We start from the raw sequence: 9,606 nt of genomic DNA, 5'->3' as shown, positions 1-9,606 counted from the left end.
GGAAGATGTTTATAATTTTTTTCCATCAAGGAGCGGTGCATGGAGCAGCCGTAAGAACAAACCGCATCTCGCCTTACAAAAAAATAAAACGGAGGCTGTAATGAGAAGCCATTTGGGCATTTGCAACAGAGTTCGCTATTTGACAGAACTGCATTAAGTTTATTTATGGGCAAGGAAAATGGTTTCCACTCACAAATCCCCCCAGAAAGACAGCAGTTATTTAGAGATCACATACTTGTGACGCCAGTATGCTAAAATCATGGCGGCATCGCTAAAGCAGAACGTAAATGGACGATCGTGCCTACTGTACCTCTGTGGTAATCAATCTAAAATCCAGCCATGTTCTAAAATTAGGATTCACCGCTAAGACAAGGGCTACATGGAGGCTTTGGCCGCAACCAGGGATGGCAGTGTTACGCACCATTTACACAGAAAGATTATCTGACAGATTATCTGCCAAAGATTTAAAGCCAAAGCCAGGAATGGATTTGAAAAGAGGAGAAATCTCAGGCTTTCCTTTATGACCTGATCTCTGTTTATAGTCTGTTCCTGGCTTTGGCTTCAAATCTTTGGCAGATAATCTGTCAGATAATCTTTCTGTGTAAATGGACCCTAACACTGCCTTGCAGCCAATGAAAGTTAGGGCCCTATTACACAGAGCAATATTCTGGCGAATCAGGCCAATTCAGCAGATCATTGCTCTTTGTAATAAAGGCAACGATCAGCCGATGACAATGATCATCAGCTGATGGTGGCTTTATGGTGCATTTACACAGAGAGATTTCTCTAACAGATCTTTGAAGCCAAAGCCAGGGACAGACTATAAACAGAGACCAGGTCATAAAGCAAAGAGGGATCTATCCTCTTTTAGGCCCTGACCTTAAATCATTGGCCGCCATGTGCGCATCACTACATGTAATAGTGATGCGCAGCCGACGGCTGATGACTGCATGAATGTTTTTAAAAAAAAAACTATACATACCTCTCCACGCTGCCTGGTGATTGGCTGTATAGTTTATTATATTACAAGGGCTGCATGGACATCGCTAAGGATATATATATGTATACAGCCCTTTTGCACGATTTTCAAGCCATATATAGGGCTCTGTAAGGGAGCGCCGAACCAAGCAGATTGCTTACACCAAGTCATCAGGCCATGTAATACTGCCCTTAATGTGGTAATATGACCCACGAGTTGCCATGACAGGTTTGAACCTCTGGTAACTGCAGAATAAGGCTATGTTCACACAACGTATAACCACGGCCGTAGTTCTTGCCGCAGAACTACGGCCGTAGTTTTGCGGTGTGGAACAAAGCCTTGTATGCAATGGGATCCCGGCCGGAGCGTACACACATCGTATTCGCTCCGGCCGGGATCTGTGCGGCACCGCAAATAACTGACCGGTCAGGTTTCTGCGTCCGGAATTCAGTGAATTCTGGCCGCAGAAAGACCTGTCAGTTCACACAGAGCTATGGTAAGCTCTGATGCGGGCGCACGCTGATGCGCCCGCATCAGAGCTCTGCGGCCGGAAAGATCATCTGGCCGGTACTTAAGTACCGGCTGAGATGATCCGGCCAGAGACCGGCCGTTCCGTGACCCGGCCGGGGTCACGAAACGGCCGGTCTCCTACGTAGTGTGAACATAGCCTAAGGGTGGTTCCACACTTCGGAATAGGGGTGAATAATCTGCCGCAAATTCCGTCTCTCACCCCCGCTCGTGGCCGCACACATCTCCGCCTGTGCCATAGACTCCATTTTATGCACAAGCAGATTTCAACATGTCAATTCTTTCGGCGGACGGCGGAATTCATCTGACCATAGAATAGAGTCTTTAGGATAGGGGGAAATCTGTGTGGGCATGAGCCGTGGCAAGAATAATATTATTCAACCCTATTCCGTAGTGTGAACCCACCCTTTTTATGTGAGGAGCTTATCACAAGTTATAACAAGCTGATTGGGGGGGGGGGGGGGTTCTACCTCCTGGACTCCGACCAATCCCTAGGACCAAAATCGCCCCCGAAATCGGTGAACTCCAAACTTGCGCAACCAGTGCTTCATTTATTCTCTATGGATTTTCTGAACACGAAATATTTCGCTACCCAATAAAGAATGGGCGAAGATTCATCCACGAGGGCACGGTGCACTCCGTTCATTCTAGGGACAATTTTGTGTATAGACTGAAAATAAATGTATGTGAAGAAGAAAAAAAAAGATAAATTTAGTTAGCTCTCCTAGAACACCATTCACACTAGGCAGGAGCACGTTGCTATGGCTAAAGTTGCAAACACACAAAAACACAGAAAAATGCAACAGCTCACCGCAATGGCAAGATACAGTGGGTCTGTATCTTGCCATTGCGGTGAGCTGTAGTAAAGGGTTGTATGGGGACATACATTTTTTTTTATATGGCTGGGGGTTATGTTAAAAAAGCAAGTCAAACTCGGCCTACCCTTCCCCCCCATCTCCAAAACTCCTGGCCTGACATCATCTGATTCCTGCTTGTGACCTGCTACAGAGGTGAGCCATCTTAGCAGGAACTGCCTGCTCTGCCAACCATTGATGCCGAATGAGGCAGAACAACAATACCGTTAGCGAACGGCTGAGCGGACAGTTCCTGCTCAACTGGTTCATCTCAGAAGCAGAAAGAAGTGAGAAGCGGAGGATGGGGGAATAGGGGGAGGTGAGTACGACTTATTTTTTTTATTTTAACACTACCCCTTACAATATGTTATGTCCCCAGACAACCTCAAATGTTACAGATCTTATGCAGAAACATCTGCCAGCAATCCACTCTGAAATTCTCCATAGAAATCTGTATGACTATTGTATAAAATTCACATGCGGCTGAGACTCTGTGCAACACATTTCCACATGTAATCAGGGACACCAATCGGCAGCAGCATTATTGTGTAATGACAACCAGTGGCTTCCTGGTGATGTCTGATAAATGTTCTTACCACACATGCTCAGATAAATATCAGGGGAGGTTGTTATCGGCCGTGTACTCAGAGTTACGCCTATGTATAAGGGTGGATTTCACGCTCGGAGTCTGCTTGCGATCTGATTAATTCCAACCGCATCTAACAATAATCGCTGCCTGTAAATGACCCAGAGTGATCGTTTTCAATTTACAATAATTGCTGCCATTGTAATTGATATTGATCTGACTCGTAAAAAAGTGTGTTCAGACAAGCCGCATTGTGGTGCTCGCTCAGTGTAAACAGGAGTCTTTTTCAGTCGTCTGCACAGGAATGACTGGCCGATGTCAGGCTGTGGTCAATGTGATACAGGAATCATTCATAATCTATCCACAAGTGACTGTATATCAACATACAGGGTGTACAGGGAAACCTTGAGTTACAGGTAACTTGGTCTGAAAGTGTTTTGTAACAAAAGCTAACAATTTTTGAAAAATTGTAACTTGGTAAATGAACAAGATTTTGTAATACAAGCCCCCCTTTCCCCACCCACATACCGTGTCCCCATCCTGATACTGTACTGGGTAGAAAGCCTTCTAATTTTAACCCACTGCTACCTGTTCAACTCTGCCCGTGATCAAACGCTTTCCAGCTCTCCACGTTAGGGATCCTGTAGAACTTCAGAGATGCTCCTGTGGAAGCGAGCAGCTCGGTCTTATCCCTGCTGCCGGAGGACTGAGTATGAGTGAGGCTGTGGCGCCCTCCTACTTTGGTGTTCGGCAGCCTAGATCCTGTGTGCACAGGCAGTACTCAAAAGTGAGTGCTTTTATTCTCCAGAACCTTGCCCGGACCTCTCCCATGCCACTGCCACGCACATGTTACTACCACCTTGCCTACACATGCCACTGGATGGTGTATAACCACTGCTTCCCTCTAACCCCTGAATTAACACCTTTGCTGATAGCTGCTCTAGGCAGTCGCACTACGACCAGCCTCCTAGAGAGTTGCGTGTGGAGGGAGAGTTAGATGATTAACCCCTTCTTCACTGATCGACAAGGCTCACATCACGTCTTTTTTGGGCCGTTCGACGGACGTTTTTGTGGACGTCAGTCATTTTGAGGTCAAATAACATCCATTATTTCAAAATAACAGGCGTTATTGGACCTCAAAATGACGGACATCCACAAAGACAGACATCGAACGCCCCAAAAAAGACACTGTGTGAACCTAGCCATGCAGCGTTCTTTATTAGAGATGAGCGAACCTCGAGCATGCTGGAGTCCATCCGAACCCGAACTTTCGGCATTTGATTAGCGGTGGCTGCTGAACTTGGATAAAGCCCTAAGGCTATGTGGAAAACATGGATATAGTCATTGGCTATATCCATGCTTTCCAGACAACCTTAGAGCTTTATCTAAGTTCAGCAGCCCCCGCTAATCAAATGCCGAACGATCGGGTTCGGATCGACTCGAACCCAAACCCGGTTCGCTCATCTCTATTCTTTATCCATACAGAACACCTTCCCTACCTTATCTTTGGGTTGTTAAACAATTCATCTGTGCTTTTATCATTTCTTATGGGAAAATTTGCTTTGATATATGAGACAACAAGCACATTCCCGGAATTATACTTGTTATCCAAGGTTTCTCTGTATATGAAAAATCCCATTGATAACATGGTATGACTAGCTCTGAGGTTCAAAGATTTATATATGAAGGAATTGCCTTTTATGCAATTCTCTAAGATTCCTTAATCGGCTCACAAAGAACGTGATGAGCTTCTAGTGGAGAAAATCAGATTCCCCATGGCTGTTCCTAGAGCCCCCAGTAAAACTACAGACTGCCGCGTACAATGATCTATAGTTTGCTTATGGAATGCAGTCTACAAAGTGGTGTTTTGTGAAAGGCTGCAGGGAAACCAAGGAGAATTTGATTTCCCACAGCTCCCTAGTCTAATTGCAGATTGGTCCTGTTCCCAGCCGAAGCATTGCAGCTAATAAAATCATCTAAAAGAATTGGAGATAATATGATTCCCTAATATATTACCTCCGAACCACTATTATTGCTGATATCCAGTTGTCCTGATGTCAGTTAGTAAAATACTGGAGTCGGTTTGATTGGATCACACATACACCTATATACCCGCACGCAACGTTTTACTGGAAAGCAATAGGCAGGCTGGCATTTGGTTAATAAATTGCTATATTGCTTTTCATTTCCCCCCTGCATTAATGGTGGCTTGCCGCATTATCCCTTAACAAATCAGCCTCCCATTGGTCACATACAGAAGGCCAGGGTATTTGTTAGTAAATTCAGCGCATGGTTTTGCCCCCATTCTTTGAACTTTTTGATAAATAACCTCGAGTTCTTAGACCATGACAGACATTTTAAAAGACACAATGCCGGTGCAGCTGCTCGGAGGCCAAATCATTTGCATAGTCTGGTAATGCCCCAAAACCACCTCTAATTTCCTGCGCATTCACAGCTGAGTGTTATGGACTATAAAGAAACATTTTAGTGGCATAATTGTGACTTCAAAGTGGGAGCCTCTATTTAATGAGAAACCGGAGCGGTGATGTGAGCTGCATATGAAAGTGCACAAAAAGCACCTACCATACACTCTCGCAGACTCTGCTCACGCCAAAGACTCGCTTTAAAAAAAACCCCAAAAAACGAGCGATTCTTCTCAAAGCCGAGGCGCGCAATAAAACACTCGTAACAGTTTGTAAACTGCCGGAGTGATCAAAAACTATTCTTTATAATATGCCCAAGTTGTTCCTATGGCGTCATGAAAGTACGGCACGTTTTTTTCTCCCCAGACAGCTAGTACATTCATATCTCCTATATCCCATTTATTTGCTCTTGCTTATAGAGCACCAACGTATTGTACAGAGATTATCATCACTCACATGAGTCACTTTTCCCAATAGGACAAAATAAATTCCCCATCTCAAACAGACACAGTAAGGTCAATTTCATAGGAAGCCGGCTAACCTTTCAAGATGTTTTGGAGTGTCTGAGAAAATAAGAGAAGCGCGCTCAAACTGCAGGCATACACTGATCAGCCATAACATTAAAACCCCCTGAGAGGTGATGTAAATAACATTGATTAGGTCGTGGTGATGATACACGCTGAGGGGGTAGGATATGTAAAAAAAGAAAGTGAACAGTCTAACAGTTTTGGAAGCAGGGAAAATAAGCAAGTGTAATGCTACGTTTACACGGAGCGATAACTCGCCCAATCAATCGTTTAACGATTTTAAAGCAACTATTTGGTTTTTATAATGATCAGCGTTTAGACAAATAAATCGTTAGAAAAATTGTAAGAAAATTCGCAAGAAAAATCGTTAATGCAATCGTTTTTAAGATCGCTTAAGCCCATCTTTCCCATAGGGTGAATCTTTGAAAGACTGTTTACATGAAACGATCTGCGAATTTTTAGCGACGATGAACGACGATTTGAGAACATGTTGAAAGATCAAAATGAACGATTTTTCGCTCATCGCTTGATCGTTTGCTGTGTTTACACGGAACGATTATCGCTCAAATGCGATCGTTATTGCGAAAATTCGAACGATAATCGTTCTGTGTAAACGCAGCCTTAGAGCCCTATTACACGGAGCTATAATCGGCCGAATCAGGCTGATTCAGCCACTTATTGCTCTGTGTAATAGAGACGACGATCAGCTGATGAAATGATCATTGTTTGTTTATTTAGGTCCACACCGAAAATCATCAGCCACCAAACTGCGCATCACTCTGTGTAATGAAGAACAAAATCAGCAGATGAAATGATGATCGGCTGATTTAGGTTTTAGGTTTCTTTAGGTACAGACCTAAAATCATCGCAGACTGCGCATCACTTCGTGTAACAATGTTGGCGGCTGACGATTGCCCAAACAGTTAATACACTACCTGTCAATGCCAGTGTTTGGCCTGTCAGCTCAGACAGGCTGCTCTGAAGCTGCAGCCCGTGGTGCCGGGACGTATACAGAGTACAGGAGAACACCGGAAGCGTGGACAAGTGAAGTATTAACTCTTTGGGCAAGGGCTGCATGGACATCGCTAACAATATCCGTGCAGCCCTTGTTAAACTATTATTGGGCTGTGTAATAGGCCCAGTAAAAGAACGCCGTTTACGGTATTGATTAGGCCTTCATCAGCCCGTGTAATAGGATCTGAGCGACACTGATAAGAGCAAAATGGTCATGAATTGAAACTGGGTCGAAGCATCTCCAATACGGCAGGTCTTGTGGAGTGTCCCTACGTGGAGTGGCCAGGGAAAAAACGGTAAAAACAGTGACAGGGTCATGGGCAGTACTCAAGGTTGTGTGGGGAGCAAAGACTAGCCTGTCTGATCTGATCCCACTGAAGAGCTAATGCAGCATCCATTACTGAAACAGTAACTGCTGCATAGACTAGACAGCCCACGCTGAGCCCTGTCCACAGCTGAAAGAACCTACAATCGGCATGTGAGAATCAGAACTATGGCATGGGCCAATGGATACAGGTAGCTTTGTCTAATGCATGTGTGTAACTTACCTGGGGAGGAGATGGCACCGGGATACACCATGCCAGCCAAGGCAGTGTTATTCTTTGGTGATACCTTAGGTCTTGGCATTCATGTCATTGTTACCTTGACATGTATCATTTACTGTTGCAGACCAAGTACATCCCTTTATGATAACATTGTTCCCTAATGGCAATGGCCTCTTTCAGCAGGATAATGCACATTGCAACACTGAAGACATTTTCCAGGTATGGTTTGAGGATCTTGATGACTTAAGATATTTACCTGGCCTCTATATTTCCCAGGTATTAAAGTGAAACTATCAACAGGCTAGAAGTATCTAACCTGCACAGGGCACTGAGGATGAAGGTGCATTTCTTATTTTCATCCTCAAAGCCATTTCCATGTAGTTAATCCTTATTCTAATTAGGCACTTTGGTGTACTGGAGACAAAACTACCGCCTCCAGTGCACCAAACCACCACCAGCCGCCCCATCCCTTCTAATGAATATTATCAGAGCGGGCCAGCGGGGGGGGGGGCGGGGCTGGTGCAGCCATAGGTGGATTGATGCACTGGGATCGATGCACTAGTTCCAAACTCCTAATTAAACAGCACCGAGGATGAAGGTAAGAAATATACCTTCATCCTCAGCGTCATGTGTGCTCCAGGAACATCAGAAGGTTTTAGGCTAGATACTTCTAGTTTCCCTTTATTCCAATTAAGCAACTGTGGTACCAGGGAAAAATGTGCTTTGAGTATTGCATTTATAAAGATATTCTCCATGCAGAGCTTGCATGGCAGCGTGGTAGAGTTCCCTGAGTATGTACTCGGTCAGTAGTTGAGCTAACCGTGACATCAATTCTATTGTGTACGGCTAGTGATGGTGGTTGTCATGACACCAGTGCTAGTCCAGCACACAGGTGCGTTGTTGGTACCTGCTTTGTATATAGCCGATTTGTACAGTTCCCCAATGGTCGGTGACCTGCCAGGCTGTGATGGGCTCCTGTCACAGTAGTCCTGAGTGACAATCGACCCACCCAGACTATTGGTACGGCCTACCACAGAAAGAGGAAAATGTAGAGGAGGTGTATAGGTGCTGGTGCAATGGAAGAGATGACTGAGTCCCAGTAGAATAAATAAAACAACTTTACTGAGTAGTCTCTTGGAAATACAGAACACTTTGGCAGGAGAAAGCTTATCTGGAAACAGGCTTTAGTGTTTTACTGGATCAGGGCTGAGAGATACTTGCAAGTGCTGATATAAGAGGTAGATGTAGCGGTACTTGTAGAGTTTAGAGTTGAGTAGTGAGAGGAGTTTGTTTAGAGGGTCCCAACCCAATGTAGTACTGTGCTCTGCCAGAAATTGAGAGAAGAATATTTAAGAGATACTTGAGAAAGAGAAATATTTGTGCCTGTGTTTAGACTGTGTTGTCTGACCTCCTTCTACCCTACAGTGTCGGGGTACTTGTCTTACTAGGGTAACACAAGCCCCAGTCGTGGTTACCTGGGTGCAGCTAAGTGTCCAAGGTTTCCTGGTTTCACCTGCGCTGCAAGAGTGCATAGACCTTCGTTACAGTAGCTTTGCTCTATCTGGGTCAGTCCTTGTCCTAGGATACTGCCCTGCACATTGTAGAGAGGTTCTTGGCGTGGGCTGGGATGATCTCTGACTTGCCTTCCTTGTAGCGTCTAGCACTGCATAGTGACTTTAAGTAGACTGAGGAAACTGAGAATCTCTGGTTGTCTCATACAATTGGGTCTCTGACTCACTAACTGGACTGTCCCTGACAAGGGTCCTGGCAAAGCGAGGACCTGGTTTAACTACAGAAGGGATGCCTTCTCTGTGTGTCTTCCTCCCATGAGAATATGCAAAAACTGCACTAGACTTCCTCCCACCAAGTGACTTCTTCCTACAGGGATGTGTATGGAGCCCTGTGAGTGGTGGAGAAGAATGTGTGTGTGAAGAGAAGGAAAGTGATTACAGCTGTGCAATAAGTAAAAGCTTACATAAAAACACTGACATCTAGTGGTGAAACCAATAAATACCTTCATCACCACCTGCCCTTGAGTAAAAAGCTTTTGCGACAGGTGTAGCACAAGAAACACCCATAAAGGGACACAACAGCAGCACATGGTATCCTTTCTGTTCTGTATAAAGCTGTGATAAATGTGATAAAGGTCA

Source organism: Dendropsophus ebraccatus, chromosome 11 (assembly GCF_027789765.1).
Source record: "Dendropsophus ebraccatus isolate aDenEbr1 chromosome 11, aDenEbr1.pat, whole genome shotgun sequence".
In the NCBI taxonomy this organism is placed as follows: Eukaryota; Metazoa; Chordata; class Amphibia; order Anura; family Hylidae; genus Dendropsophus; species Dendropsophus ebraccatus.
The sequence above is the reverse complement of the archived record's forward strand: the minus strand, read 5'-3'. Positions refer to the sequence as shown.